Below are 16,441 nucleotides of genomic sequence, written 5' to 3'. Positions count from 1 at the left end.
TCCGTGTAAATTGGTGTGTTTTTCTTCTGTGTGGTTCTTTTACTTTATTACTGTTTGAAGTACTGCATAAATACCTTATACATTGCCTCTAAGTTAGACCTGACTTTGTGCCAAGCTACCAGAGGATTGAGCACAAGTTAATTTATGGTTTGCTTGTGACTGATTGTATTTGCTGCTTGTATAGGGCATCACCCTCCTAAATCAGTGACCTAAATTCCTACAGTATGCATGTGGTTGTCCATTTCAGAGTGATGATTTTGTTGTTCAAACAGCTGTATCATTATGTTTTGCAAGGCGTATCCATACAAGTAAGGAGGTCTGTGTATGTCAGGCTGGGTTGGAAGTGGAGTTGGACAGTGACTCCAATAGGGGGAAATAATTAAATATGCTTTGAGATTGGAATGTTGCTTAAAGTAGATATGCCCAGTTGGTCTTATTCTTTAAAGCCTACCAGGGCATTGACTTGGGTGAACCTATTTCCTAAAAAGAGTGGGGTTTTGCTAGCACTTTTGCAGGACCAACCTAACTGCATTAGGAAGTTACTCTAAGTGTCTGGTGCTACTTTAGAATGCTGAGAACATTAGTTTTTTGGGATGTACAGTATTTTCAGGAAAATAATCAATTTGATTAGGGTAATTCCAACAAATAGATAGCAGGACACCGGCGCAGTAGAGGATGCCTTTACAAATGCAAATCGGTAGGGGTTTTATATTTTCTGATTGTAATACATTTTCTTTAACACCCACTTGGATGGCCAAGTAACTGATGCAGTGAGTATTTACTTGTATGCCAGTTTAGTCTGACCAGGTGGTGTAGTCTACCACAGAGCAGAGTTGAAAATACTGGTTTTGGTCCAGTTTACTTTCACCACAGGGTGTTTAATGAACTTGTCTAGTAGTAAAATTACATAGAGTTTAGTATTTTATGACCATCTTCATATGACCATATGTTCATCTTCAGTAAAGATAAAAAAAAAAGGCGGTGACGCTGTAGTCTAAAGGGCATGTGCTTTGAGATGAATGATAATTGCTCTTGTTGCTGTATTGTTATGTTGATTATTTGTAGAGAGATTTCTACCACCTTAAGGCCACTTCAAAGAACTGAGAGGGGCAGAACTGATGAAAAAGGTGTGACCAAAAGTATTGGAAAGGGGAGGACACTCTATATGGAGGACATTGTGGATAGAGTGGTTTTCCCAAAACGCTAGCATCTCTCTTGCGAGGGTGATGGTTCTTAGGGAATAACCTAGGGCATAAGACCAGCAGCTAGCGAAGAAACAAGAGAGCTATTAGGAAGGAGGGAGAAGTCAGGGGTAGGCCATGAGTGACAGTGCCGGGAAATGTCCTGACAGAGAGATATGTGTGACATTATTAAGTAGGCTTTTCACCTGATCACAGAGAAAAAAAGAGGGCCACATATTTGACTGGACTTGCTAAATGTAACAGCAAAAATACAGAGGGCTGGCCTCCATGTGTGTCATTATGTTTTCAATAGTTATAAGTTGTATTCACCACTATTGTATCCTGCATTCAATATGTTGTATGCTTAGGCTCGTATTTTCCTTAATGTTCCTTTCTGGAGGCCTCACTATGCTGTTTTGGTATGTTTCCTTCATTCATGAGATACATACAAGCATTGTGGTATGATAAAACAATTTGTTTGTCAGAGAACAAAAAGAAGAGGAGTCTAATAATCTGTGTGTGGCGCTCTGGGAATATAGGTATATTGTCAGTTGTACAGATTAAGGTCATGGCAGATTCAGGAGTAAAAAACACCTTGATAGGCGATGATGTATTACTTTTATTTTCCAATATAAAACTCTTATCACCAGATATCAGGCTAGCAGGATATGGCAACAAGACTATTGATGGGCTGGGTTATTGTTAATCTGCATTGAGCTACAGAGAAAAGACTATTGATTCAAAACTATATGTTGCTAGAGCAGGGCCATGTCTTTTAGGATAACCACAACATAGGGGCCTCATGATTACTCTCAATCCTAAGTATCGTGATCAAGTATTATCATGATGATAAGCCTCTTGAGTGGGAAAACATATTTTGTAAGGTTTATTTTTTCATCCAAATTGGGTTTGCTAAAAGATTGTATTCATAAGATCATTCTCAAAGTGAAGCTGCAGCAAAAGAGCACAGCATCAGGAATGTTACTGTGAAAATGAGGGGTCCACTGGGAGAAGAGTTGGACAGATTATGACAAAAAGATATTATAAAAGAGATAGAATCATTAGAGTGGTTGACACCTGTTGTGGTAGTACATAAGCCCAATGGGAAAATAAGACTCTGTATCGATCAAAGAGACCTCAACAATTGTGTATTGGTGGATCAACACCTGTTGCCAAATATTGGAGAAATGTTTTCCCTGATTAATGATGCTACTGTGTTTTCTACACTACATCTTTTTAGTGTATATCATCCAATTGCTTTACATAATGATTCAAACCATTATACTGCCTTCATAACACAGGAGGGAGCATATCATTATAAACTAATACCATTTGGGCCAATTTCAGCTTTAGCAGTTTTCCAGATAATGATGCATGAGTTATTTAAAGATTTGTTTTATTTTCAGGACAACACCTTAGTTTTTGGCAACACAGAAAAACAACAAACTGAAACTTTATTGAATATTTAACAATTTTGGAAGGCAGTGGTTTGCCTTTAACTAAAGAAAAATGTAGGTTTGAAATGGCATTTGTTAATTGTTTAGGTTAAAATATAGAAAAGCATGGTACTTCTCCAAAAACACAGTCTGGATAAGGCCATTGAAGAAGCACCTGAACCAAAGGACAAGGATCAACTCAGATAATTTTTGGGTTCAGCAGAATATTATAGTGAATCAATTCCTTTATTCTCTGAAAGAACCAAACAACTGAGGAAACTGATTAAGAAAAATTGAATTTTTTTTTTGGAATGAGGAATATGTGTCTGGATTCAGTAATTTAAATCTGTCATTGCAGATGCACCATTTTTGAGTTTGTTTGATACCAAGTACGAATCTTTAACAATGACAGATTCTAGCAATGTAGGCATTCGTGTGGTTTTATTACAAGATTTTGAATCAATATTAGCAACAAAAGCATATGCCTGGAGACCACTAGAGGTACAGAAAAAATTATTCTACTTTGGGGAAAATAACATTTACTTGTTGGTCATAATAGAATGATTCAGGAAGTATGTGTATGGCCCCAAATTCAGGGTGAGAACAGATCATCCTCCTTCAGTAGAGCTGTTCACAGCAAAAGATTGTAAGAAAACATTGCCTAGAATAGCAAATGGCAAGAGATTGTAGGAGTTCCATTTCCATGTAGAATACGTTCCCGGGTCCAGGAATGTTATGGCAGATTGCTTATTACGGCTTTGTGTCAAAGAAACTGATGATACTTGTATTCATCATTCTGTTTTAGGCAAAGTGAAGTAAATATGTGAAGTGTCATGTGGTTGTATTGTAGAGAAACAATGGAGAAAGACATTTGCCAGAAATGCTGTAACTTAAAAGCTCTTGAATTACACTAGGACATTTTGGCTTACCAAATTTGCTAGATGAAGATGTGTTACATTTTAACATTGCAGATGAGCTTTCTGAATATGATGGTGTCTTATTGAGGGGCAAGAATTTGATTGTTTCCGAGAATTTTAGAAAAACCATATTATATAAGGCTTACAAGGGGCATCCAAACATGAGAAGCATGAAGAGGAAAGTGAGGAGAGATTTTTAGTGGGCCAATATAAGTAGATGTGCAGAGGAAAAGGTAAAGTCATTTACAGAGTGTGCCACAAGTAACAAATCACAAAGAACAGTGAATTACACAAAATTACCCATGCCCAGACCTGGTGGGTTTTTAGAAAAGATTACACTTGATATTGCTAATCCCATGTGTCTATCAATCAGTCATATTTATTGTATAGTCTTATTTGATCAATTGTCAGAAAGATTAGAGGTGAAAATCATGAGCTAGGTCACATCTAGAAATATGTGACCTAGAAATATTCCTGAATTTACGAAGAGTTTTTCAAGAGTGAGGGTTTTCCTAAAAGCATTGTAACAGATAATGGTATACATCTACTATCAGAAGAAATCTATCATTCTTGTCAAGCCATGGAATTGAGCATATACGCACCTCAGTGTATTATCCAGAGAGAAATTGTATTGTGGAAAGGTGGATAAGGCTCTTGAAAGAAGGGTTGCAGTTGACATTGGCCAATGGGAAAGATTGTGATCAAGCGATCAGTTGCTCTGGAGTTATCCAACTACTTCCAAAATTGCCGGTGAGAAGTCGCTGTTTGAAAAGATAAGGGGTATGGCTGCGATGTGTACTCTAAAAAAGATGTAAATGATGGATAAAATAGAATGGGCAAATTGTGATGTGGGGGAACTCAGGAAAGGTAAGCGATTGTCTGAAAACTGCAACTTAGGGCAAGAGACCAAGATATCAACAGAGAATTCATCATCAGCTGTAAATGCAAATGATTGGGTTCAGGTTAAAAATATGGAATATTGCTGAGTCTAGGGCAACACAATTCTATTATCGCTTGAGAATAGTTAGAATCGGCAGGCAAGTGGTTGAGTTAACTAATGGTAATGCCTGTAATATGAATAAAGTGTTAAATTTCTACTATTGCTATATCGCAAATGTTCTGGGAAAAGGGGATATTATGAGGAAAAGGGTACTAGGATTTCATCAGTGTGGTGGAATTGAATTCCCCTGATTGGGAGCGTCAATCTTCTAAGTGTTTGCAACATCCTTCAAAATGAGGCAGAGACAATCAAATGTATTAGCTATTTTGAGTTGTCACTATGTTTTTCTACAAGGTCATTGTTTCGCTCAAGATATTGTATAATTCACAAGTAACATCCAATTACAAGTCAAGTCAAGTCAATAAGTCTTTATTGTGATTTTTCATCAGAAAAGACATACTATACAAATACAAAAAAATCCATACAAGTCAATCATATTGTACAGACTGAAATTGATTCCAAATACATAAAAATTTAGATATATAAAAATGCTAAAATAGATGCTAAAAAAGTATTAAATGTACAAATAGCAAAAGACTTAGACAGCTAGTTGTTAACTAGTTAAAAACTCCAGTCAGGACCCATTACCCATGGAGGATTCCTACTCCCACTAGGAACAACCAATAATGTTGCATGCACCGTCAAATTAGGAACTGATCTTTTGGATCCCGAGTACCCAAGCCCAGCTCAAAAATTTAGCTACACCTATAACCACTGGGGTAGAGGTGTCATATTTCAAAATTCTACCCGCGACCTGTGCTGATCTAGATTCAACTAGATCCAAACAGAATGGACATTTGACACTTCCTGAGGTATTCCATCTGCTAGATAGCCAGCGTAGTGGTAGAGTGCCTACTCTCAGCTGATGGTACAGTTTACGGTCATGGTGTTTCATTTTGGTGTCCCAATATTCTTCCAGGCATGATTCTTCCTTAATAGCAAGGAATGTTGCAGTCAGAGAACTACCTAACGTGGATACGTGTCTCTTGGTTTTAATCATATCCCAGTACACATCCCTAAAAAGCTTTTTGGGTGGAAAGACTGCTGTATCAGGGTTGGCCCAAAGTTCCCCCATCCTCATCTTGGTCAGTGTTGATTTTATTTCAACCAACCAAGGGATCCTATGGGTTCCACCTAACCCTTTAACTTCCAATAAAGCCTTAGCGTATAGGGATAGTTCCGATGTAGTCCACAGACGTCGCCAAAACGCCAGTGGTCTATAACGTGTAACATCCTCAACAGCTTGGCAGCCTAGGTCATACAATAAGGGTATATGTGGGGAGGATTGGGGTAACCCTACGGCAGACCTCAAGAATTTATTCTGTACAACCCCTAATGGGGACAGACTGCTGAAGCCCCACAGTTCTGCGCCGTACAAAACAGCAGGTAGAATTTTGGAGTCATAAATTTTAACCAGGGGGGCAATCGGTTTGGTTAGGGAGTGCCTATGCTCTTTAAGCAGGGCACCTCCTAATTGGGTGTGTTTTAAGGCAAGCAGGTCTATCTGGGGCTTCCAACTAAGTTTATCACTAAAAGTAACCCCCAAATTCGTAAAAACAGATGTCTGCTCCAATGTGGCTTCACCCAGGTGTACCCTCTCACTAACTGGTCTTGAGCCATGGAGTACCATGAACTTGGTTTTCCCCACATTTACTTCCAACTCATGTTCGCGGTAGAACATCTCAAAACGAGACAGTGCCAGTTGTAATCCCTGTCTCGTCTTAGAAATTAGGAGGGTGTAGTCCGCGAACATGAGCAGGGGGACTTTCATGCCAGCTAGAGTTAGTGCATCAGTCGGGTGGTTAGAAAAATACTTAACCACCCAGTTAATAAAGAGGCAAAACAGGGTAGGGGCCAACACACACCCTTGTCTAACTCCTTTAGACACTTCAAATCTCGCAGTTACCTCCCCTGGTTTACCCCAACGAACCTGAGCATAGGTATGTTCGTGGAGATTGACCAGATTCGCAACTATCTCACTGGGCATACCCATCTCCAGGAGAACTTCCCATAGTTTAGCCCTTGGCACAAGGTCAAATGCGGATCTTAGATCCACAAAGGTCGCAAAGGCCATGCCTCCCCCAAGAAATACTTCCTTCCAGTAGAAAAGTACAAATCTAAGTGCATCCAATTACATTATGTGTTGTATTACTGTTACAGTTCATATTATTCATTTTTCTTGTTGTTTAACAGTGGGGAATGTGTGGCGTCCTCACTGAAACCTGAGTGTAGAACGTTCACATGGCTCGCACGCTGGGATTCCAGAGAGCGCCAGTTGGCCCAGGCTTCTTTCTGGTGCAGAATTGTACTTAAATATATAATATATTTTACTTACCTAAACCTATGAAATACCAATGTTTAATCTGTCTTTAACAAGTGCTTATCATCTACAATTTTCTACATAAAATATGACAGCAATATTCTCAGTGTCATAGATTTTTCCACGTTTAGCAGTAGAGCAATAGTTGTATGTCCCTACAACTTCAGCATACTGTCACAAAACATGTAATTAATGGAAGGGAATCCATTAGTCCTGAAAAACCTTGCAGATCAATAAAACTGAGGCCTTAGGTCAGATCAGGATTACAAATAGTAACAGTTGGATGACGTTCTACTCAGTTAAAATGCTTGACATTATAAGTTTGAATGTGCAAATCTGCGTAGCATCAATCTTTCGAATAAAAATATTTGCAGTGGTGTTCAGCATTTTTCCAATCTTCGTAGGTCCTTAAGTGCATTCAAGGAATTCTTTTCTAGTTGATTTTAGGTCATTTTAATATTTGGGCTGATGCTCAAGAAGCTTTTTCTGCTGAACGTGGCAGTTCCCTCATTAGCTGCAAACCTGTTCGAAAGAAAATGTTACCAGTGAACGTTTTACAATATTGAGATTTAGACCGAACGTTATACAATTATTGGGTAATATGATTTGGAAGTAAACTTTTATCGTTTAACAAATGGCAAATGTGTTTCTGACACCAAAAGCATTTAATCAATGAGAAGATGCCATTTGCTAATGATGCACTGTATTTTTGTCAAAACACTTTGTTTCCGTGTTTATAAAACAATGCATGATTTCGAAAATTATTTGCTGGTGAGTTTTTTTGTTATGATAGATTTAGCTGCATAAAGTCAAAGAAAGGCATGACTGAATAATGAGCGCTGAAAATGCTCGGTAAATTATTACATTGAAAAGTAGTTAGAGAAACTCAACATATGGGATTCATCTGAAAGAAAGACTGCAGCTTTTTCTGAATGCAGATGTTAGCTTTTCTGCTCAGGTCATTACGGATGAAGAGATGAAATACATATCTTCTTTTGGCCGATACCCAAATGGCAAATAGCCATAAAATGTGTCATTGAAGTTTTCCATCTGTTTCTTTATTCTTCTGTGGCACTCGAATGTGTTGAATTCTCAGTTAGGTATCAAATTATCATTTTAGTTTAAGCTTTTCATATGTTCTTACATATGCTAATCGTCTGCTTCTGCATAACATCATTTTAAAAATGAGTTATTCATGGGTATATAGCCGAATGAGCAATCAAAATATAACCCTGCAGTTTATGACCAGAATGGGTGAAATGAAAATAAATATGAGTATATTTGCAATTACCCACCCCTTAGATTTAAAAGCAAATGTCAAGATACAGTTCTTGGTTGTTTGCTATGTCGGTGCAATAGTATTTTTGACATCAACATTTTTGTAATTTAGCATTGAAGACAATTACAAACAAAAGTCTTATGATCCAAAGACGTGAAAGTAATCCACAAGATGCGGGATGCTGCACCAAAGTGAGAATCCCGTCAAGATGTACAATCTGAAGTTGAGGGTTGCCGATGTGGCGTAACAGCCAGTGCGGTCTGGAGCTGTGGAACCAGGCTCGAAGATCGGTTTTGGCTCAGCATCCTGTGATTCTGGGCAAATCACTTAGGGGCAGATCTACAAGGAAGTGCCGCAGCGTGGCACCGCAAGCCCTTTGGCTGCGCCACGCTGCGGCACTTCCGAAGCACAGGGATGTGACATATTCACAAGAACATGTCACATCTCTGTGCTTCCCAATGCGCTGGCGCACAAATTGAAGCCATGCGCAAGAGCAGGCACCCTTGCACCATGGTGCAAGGATGCCTGATTCGTGGGGAGATTGTTTGTGCAGGAGAGGCACCTTCCTGCACAAAAACAATCACTACAGGCATTTTCCTCTTTCAATGCAATGCGTGAACAAGAAAGGCCAGCTGGGGAGACAGATGTTTCACTACCGCCACGGCCAAATTGAGGAACACACTACCACTCCACATCAAAACTGCCCCCACGCTTCTCAAATTCAGAAAGAGCCTCAAAACATGGCTGTTCTCCTCCTCCTAACTCCCCCGTCATACCATAAGTGAGTTCTGTAACAATAGTGCCGAGACACCTGTATGGGTATTTGCGCGCTTTAAAAATTGCAAAAATAAATAAATAAATAAATAAATAGAATGCAGCATGCATTGGAAGAGGAAAAAACGAGGAGTAATTAAAACATTTCTCTTCGTTGCGCCTCGCTACACCACCTCTAGGGTGACGTAGCATTCAGACGCGTCTCCAGATTTACGATTTCTCGTAAATCCGGAGATGTGTCTTGTTCAATGGGTGTTAAGTGGGAACACCCACAGCAACACCCAATAAACAACCCCTTCAACTCAAAGTGCTGCGTGTGAAGGAGCGTATTTACAAGGACAGGAAACGTCACGAAGGTTGCCTTTTCCTGCCCTTGTAAATATGGAGGAGCCACCAGTACGTCACAAAAAGTGACATACTCATGGCACAGGGGGCTTGTAAATCTGCTCCGCAATCTCCCCATGCCTACCAAACATGAATGTGTCCTTGTGTAAAGTAACTGGTGCTCATATAAAACGCTCCAAATCCCTCGGGTCGAGTTTGGCGCTATATAAAAATAAAAACAAGCACTGGCGTTGCCAATAGGTCTCGCAGTAGGAAAGTTGGAGCTATTGGTTTTGTAAATGACAAAGCCCTTTATGTTTTAAAAATGATAAAAAAATAAAAGGCATTGTTATTTGCAATTGTAATGGCTCCAACTTTCCTACTGTGATACCTATTGGCAACGTGAGTGGTGTTGCGTGTGTGAGTGGCGTTGCGTGTGTGAGTGGCGTTGCGTGTGTGATTGGCGTTGCGTGTGTGAGTGGCGTTGCCTGTGTGAGTGGCGTTGCGTGTGTGAGTGGCGTTGCATGTGTGAGTGGCGTTGCATGTGTGACTTGCGTTATATGTGTGAGTGGCGTTGCATGTGAGAGTGGCGTTGCATTTTTTATTGGTGTTGCATGTGTGAGTTCCGTTTCATGTGTGAGTGGCGTTGCATGTGTGTGTTGCGTTGCGTGTGCGAGTGGTGTTGCATGGATGAGTGTGGTTGCGTGGATGAATGGTGTTGCGTGGATGAGTGGCGTTGCGTGTGTGAGTGGCGTTGCGTGAGTGAGTTGCGTTGCTTTGAGTGAGTTGCGTTGCATGTGTGAGTGGCGTTGCATGTGTGAGTGGTGTTGCGTGGGTGCGTTGCGTTGCATGTGTGAGTGGCGTTGCATTGATGAGTGGCGTTGCCTGTGTGAGTGGCGTTGCGTGTGTGAGTTGCGTTGTGTGTGTGCGTGGCGTTGCGTGTGTGAGTGGAGTTGCTGTTGGAGAAAGGGGAGACAATTAAAAACAACCTAGGACGCTTGTTGTACAGCTGTTACCGTTGCGGCTCCAAATGACCTCGGAAGACGGTGCTTGCTTGTTTTTTTTGGCCGAGGCATTTCGCTAAGCTGAGCTGACATTTTAGTTATTGCGTTCGATACTCCGTTTCAAGCGGGGAGCAGGCTTTCTCATTTTTAGAGTGCGGCGTTAGTGGAAAGTGGGTGCGGTGGTTTTGAGGCAGGGGTTGGAGAAGTGGTGGGGTGTGCGAGGAGAGCGAAAGTGGGGTAGCTAGGAATGGTAGGAGAGGGGGTCGGGTGGCGAGATGTATCGAGCGCCAAGAAGCAGTGGTTAGGAGCGCTACACATTAATGAAAACAAAGAGGGACTCCTGCATTGTAACCATGCGCCGGGGTTAAGCACGTGACCCCGAAGTATGGCGCGCTTCTGCTGCGCGGAAAGCGTCCTCCTAATATAAACAAGAATTACTGCTGTTGGAGAAAGGGGAGACAATTAAAAACAACCTAGGACGCTTGTTGTACAGCTGTTACCGTTGCGGCTCCAAATGATCTCGGAAGACGGTGCTTGCTTGTTTTTTTGGGCCGAGGCATTTCGCTAAGCCGAGCTGACATTTTACTTATTGCGTTCGATACTCCGTTTCAAGCGGGGAGCAGGCTTTCTCATTTTTAGAGTGCGGGTTAGTGGAAAGTGGGAGCGGTGGTTTTGGGGCAGGGGTTGGAAAAGTGGTGGGGTGTGCGAGGAGAGCGAAAGTGGGGTAGCTAGGAATGGTAGGAGAGGGGGTCGGGTGGTGAGATGTATCGAGCGCCAAGAAGCAGTGGTTAGGAGAGGTGGTGGAAGAAGAGCAAAGCAGAAGCCATGTGACGGAGCTGGGTTGTGTTGTTGGGACCGGCAAGCCATGTGACGGAGCTGGGTTGTGTTGTTGGGACAGGCTCGGCAGTGCGGCAAGGCTGTGATTGCGTGGAGAGAGAGGGGAGGTGCTGGTGTGGGAGGGGGGAGGTGCTGGTGGGGGAGGTGCTGGTGTGGGAGGAGTGCTGCTAGTGAAAGGCTGTGATTGCGTGGAGAGAGAGGGAAGGTGCTGGTGTGGGAGGGGGGAGGTGCTGATGTGGGAGAGGGCAAGGCTGTGTTTGCGTGGAGAGAGAGGGGAGGTGCTGGTGTGGGAGGGGGGAGTTGCTGGTGTGGGAGGAGTGCTGCTAGGGGAGGAGAAGCCTGATGCCGGATGGGGGCGGGAGAGCCTGGGAATGCGAGAGGCTGGGCTTGCGAGAGGCTGGGCTTGCATGCGATGCGCGTGCATGCACACGTGAACTGCATGAAAACCGCGGGGCTGAAAGCCCTTAGTTTGACGATGTTTTCGCCACTTGAATTCTCGCTCCGCTCGATGCGCTTGCGCACATCGATAGGTCGCGAGACCTAAAAATGAAAAAACATTGACTAAGCTGACTGCTGACAACCCTCACCACCAGTAAGCACCTTCAACGCTACTCCTGGGTCTTTCACATTAGTACCACAAATAATAAAAGTAACTAACTTGTAGTCAATTATTTAAGTGACACTTTTACTGTTAGTACACATCTACTCAAACGGGCCTTGGGGCAGCGCCTTACAAGTGAGATGATGGGGGCAGCCATCACATGTATTACTCTCTGATATTGGGAAGGAGTCTGTTGATCTGGTAGCACTGTAAGCCGCATCGATCTTTCTCTTGAGGCTTGTACACATTATTTTGTGATGATGTCATTCAAAATACAAAAAAGTGGAGTTGAGAGCTACCCGTAATGCGATCCTTTCATTGGCTGGCTGCAGTGGGTTAAGTCAGACCTGTGATTGCAGCATTGGGGAACCAGAGCAAACGGCCTTAGTTCTCATTACTTGATAGCAAGGAAGGTAGGTTTTCAGTATTGATGCTGCTGTGGTTGTGCAATGTTGTTTGGCTGCTACAGCAACCAACTGTGTTTTGCCACGGTATGTCGAATTTTGTGCAGTCCATGAAAGTCAACATATTGAGGACTAGTCACAAAGGTAAATATGTATGTACTTACTCTATTTGCGAATGCCTATATTTAATACCCTCTCAAATCGGAAAGATAGGGGGCTACTAAAACAGGATTTATGAGTAGAAAGTTATTACGAGTAACTTGGCTCTCCCAGGTGGAGACCTCCCTATGGGAAACAATGGGGAAATTATTCAAGTTTATTACTGCTTAAAAAACATAAAACATATTTTAATGAATACATTTAATTGCATTTTAAATATGTACTTTTAACCTAGAGCTAATCAAATAAAATATTACATCACATTATCTCAGCAAATTAAATGTGTTGTTTACAATTGATTTGATTAAATATCTTAATTTAAATTAAAAATAATACTTTTTAGACAATAATTAAAAAATATCCTACACTCACTAATGTTTTTGTTATTTATAAGTGTAGTAAAGTTTGTTAATATTGTATTTAATTAATTTCATAAATTTTTATTTCAAATATATAATTTTAAAATTGTAATTTTTGAAAAAGTAAGTTTTTATTAACTTCTAATAAAATAACCATTCATTAGTAAAATATGTGTGGGTGTGTGTGTCTCTCTGTTTTTCTCTCTCTATATCTATGTATATTTGTTTTTTGAGATGTCATCTTTGATGTCACAGGCTATGTCATGAGTGATGTAATATGTGAGGTCATAAGCAGTGGAAGTTATAGTTAGCTCGGGTAACTGTGAATTTCTTTGGTTTTGTACGGGTAAAATCTGGACTTAACTATAACATCCCTGTAACCTTTTGGCTTTTATTCCGTGAAGAAGGTTCTTTAAATTCTATTTCCTAATTATAAGGTCCCTGTAACCCTTGGTTTTTTTTAAAAGTGAAATTCAAAGGTTTTTTACATTTTATTTCCTGTCTATAACGCCCTGTAAACTTTGTTTTTTAACTGAAATTCCATGTTTTTTAACTAGTAGTCGCGTTTGAAGAGTGGTGGAGAATGGAAGCGGGGCTTCCGACCAACTCACAGCAGTCTGGCTGTGTGGGACTTACTGGAAGTAACATCAGGGATGCTGGAGGAACCGAAGGACCTCCAGCATCCAGGAGGAAATCACCCCCCAACTAGTAATGCACCAGGAGGTGTGTTTGCAAAGTGGTTGAGAAAGGGGGCGGGACCTCCGACCAGCTCTCAGCAAACCCACTATGTGGGACTTACAGGAGGTAGAAGGAGAGGGTCTTGGCCCCCAAGGACCCTCTGGATTCAAGGGGACTTCATCCCCAACCAGAAGTGCTCCAGTAGGCACATTTACAGAGTGGTGAAAAAAGGCCTCCAAAGACCTCTCAGCAATCCTGCAGTGTGAGACTTACTGGAGGTAACAGGAGGTGTTCCTTCTAACCAGTGCTAAAGTGTTTGTGCTCCCTCCCTAAAATGTGGTAATATTGGCTTATTCACAATTGGCATATTTAATTACTTATAAGTCCCTAGTAAAGTTATCTACATGTGCTCAGGGCCTGTAAATGTAATGTTATTAGTGAGTCTGCAGCACTGATTGTGCCACCCACTTAAGTAGCCCTTTAAACATGTCTCAGGCCTAACACTGCAGAGGCGGAGTGTGCACTTTACACTGCCATGTGGACTTGGCATTTAAAACCCCTTGCCAAGCCATAAATTCCACTTTTATTACATATACATCACACCTAGGGTAGACCCTAGGTAGCCCAAAGGGCAGGGGGATGTGTAATTGAAAGGTAGGACATGTACGTTTTAGTATCGCATGTCCTGGTGGTGAAAAACATCCATATTCGTTCTTCACTATTGTGGGGCCTATCTCTCTCATAGATTACCATTGGGAATTCCTTATTACAACTAATAAGCAGTCATTTCTGATTTAAAAGGGGTAGGGCTGTCATGTTTCATATCAGTGGAATGGTGGTGATAAATCATCTTTACTGCTAATGTGAAACTTATCATTACCCTTTTAAAAATGCCACTTTTAGAAAGATGATATTTGTCTGCTCTCAAGCTCTTGTCACCACCCATCTAGACTACGGAAAAGTGGTCCACACCGGAATCACCACCCAGCTTCTCAATGGACTCCAGACTATACAAAACTCAGCAGCCGGACTCATCCTCAATCTCCCCAAACTGACCCATGTTATTCCCCACCTCAGGAACCTCCACTGGCTCCCCATCCAGATGAGATACCAGTTCAGAATGCTGAAACAAGCCTACACGGCCCTCCATAACCAGGGTCCAGCATACATCAAGCACCGCCTGAACTTCCACCAACCCACTAGACACATGCTCTCTGTCTCCCTTGTCATAATACATACACTCCCTGCATCTGCAGAAGCCACGGTAGAGGTCTTTCCTTCTCTTACCTCTTTGCCAAGTATTGGAATGGCCTACCCCTCTACCTGCGTACATAGCCCTCTCATACAGAATTCAGCTGGGGACTCAATACCTCGCTGTTTTACTGAGACCAGCAATACCCTAGCACCTAGATACCCTCAGGGGTGAATAGCCATGCTCAACAAATACGGTTTTATTGATTGATTGAGAATATACCATTTTGTCATTTTTTCCAAAATGTTCTTGTAGTGGTTAGGCTTGCTTGCTGTGCACTGTATGGGGGCTCTTCTAACAAAATTTACCAGGCCTGCTTTGGGTTCCCAGTCCTGCCTTGGCCTTATCATAGGAGGAGAGAGAAGACCCAGACCAGAGTTCTAAGTTCCAAGAAGAGTCCGACTCAACCTCAGCAGACAACATGGAAGTCCCTGATGCTCAGGATGGAGCAGGGAGCAGTGTGTCTTCCAGAGGCCTCTCCCCACAGGAGATGGCAAACAGGCAAGAGGAAAGGAAACTTAATTTGGAGCTAACCAAAGTGAAAATGGAGGAAAAGAACTTAAGAAGCTGGACATAAAAGCCAAGCAGTAATGGTGGCAGCATACCTGCAATGTCCCATGGAGACGGAAGGGTCTGTATACCGAAGGATTTGGTGCCCAACTATGTAACGGAAGATGACGTTGACAAGTAGTTCTCAACTTATGAAATAGCTCTAAGGGTTCCCAAGGTTCCTAAAGAGTACTGCGGGTAGCTTGTGCAGGTACATATCCTGGGTGAGTTGCAGCAAGGTAGAAGATGATACTGGGCTGTACAACCTAGTGAGGAAAAGGTCAAGGGAGACCAAGACAAGTGTCAGTTTAAGGGGAAGGAAAGGGTTACCCTGTCCCTTCTGAGAAGAAGGAGGGAGGTTCTGGTGGGCAGTGGCCCAGGGCGCCCCACTCCCAACCCTTCTGCTTTGAGTGTTCTCAACTAGAACACATGCAGCTATACTCTCAATCAATCAGAGTTGATAAAGCAAGCTACTCACCCACCAGGGTCTCAAGGCACTGGGGGGAGAGGGAAGGCTCTGTTGAGTGCTCAGGTTATCTGAAGAGTCAGGTCTTGAGGTCCTTCCTGAACTGGGGCAATGTTGGAGCTTGACGGCGGTGGAGCGGGAGGTCGTTCCAGGCTTTGGTAGTGAGGCAGGAGAAAGCTTTTCTCCCATTCTGGTCTTGTAGATACGTGGGATGGTGGCCAGAGAGAGCTCGGCTGATAAAAGATGTGTTTTGGGTGCATGGAAGAAGAGGTGGTTGTTCAGGTAAGCAGGTCCGGTGTTGTGAAGGGCTTTGTATGCATAGGTGAGGAGTTTGAAGGTTATTCTTCTTTCGACTGGGAGCCAGTGAAGGTCACTTTTGTTATGTGACTGTGACGGGGATGTCGAGTATTAGTATGGCTGTGGTGTTCTGGACATTCTGGAGTTTGTGAAGGAGTTTCTTGTTGATTCAGGTATAGAGAGCATTGCCATAGTCCAATCTGCTGCTGATGAGCGCATGAGTGACACTTTTTCTGGATTCAAGTGGGATCCATATGAACGTCTTTTGCAGTATACGGAGGTTGTTGAAGGAGGTTGAGGTTACGCCGTTGGTCTGGCAGCTCATCGTGAGTTTTTGTGCGTGGTCCATTGGGGTGGGGGGATTTCCGTGGGCGGGGGGGCTGCCAGGAGTCATCCCAACTAGAGGGGGTGGAGCCAAGAATAAGGACTTCTGTTTTCTCTGAGTTGAGTGTTAGGCAGCTTTTCCTCAACCAGGTGGAGACGGCCTTCATCCCGTCTTGTAATTTGTGTTTGGTGATGGTGGGTTTGTTGGTGAGGGAGACGATCAACCGGTTGTAGTCGGCATAGGAGACAATGTTAAGCCTGTGGTTCCAGATGATGGTTG

Source organism: Lissotriton vulgaris, chromosome 2_1 (assembly GCF_964263255.1).
Source record: "Lissotriton vulgaris chromosome 2_1, aLisVul1.2, whole genome shotgun sequence".
In the NCBI taxonomy this organism is placed as follows: Eukaryota; Metazoa; Chordata; class Amphibia; order Caudata; family Salamandridae; genus Lissotriton; species Lissotriton vulgaris.
The sequence above is the reverse complement of the archived record's forward strand: the minus strand, read 5'-3'. Positions refer to the sequence as shown.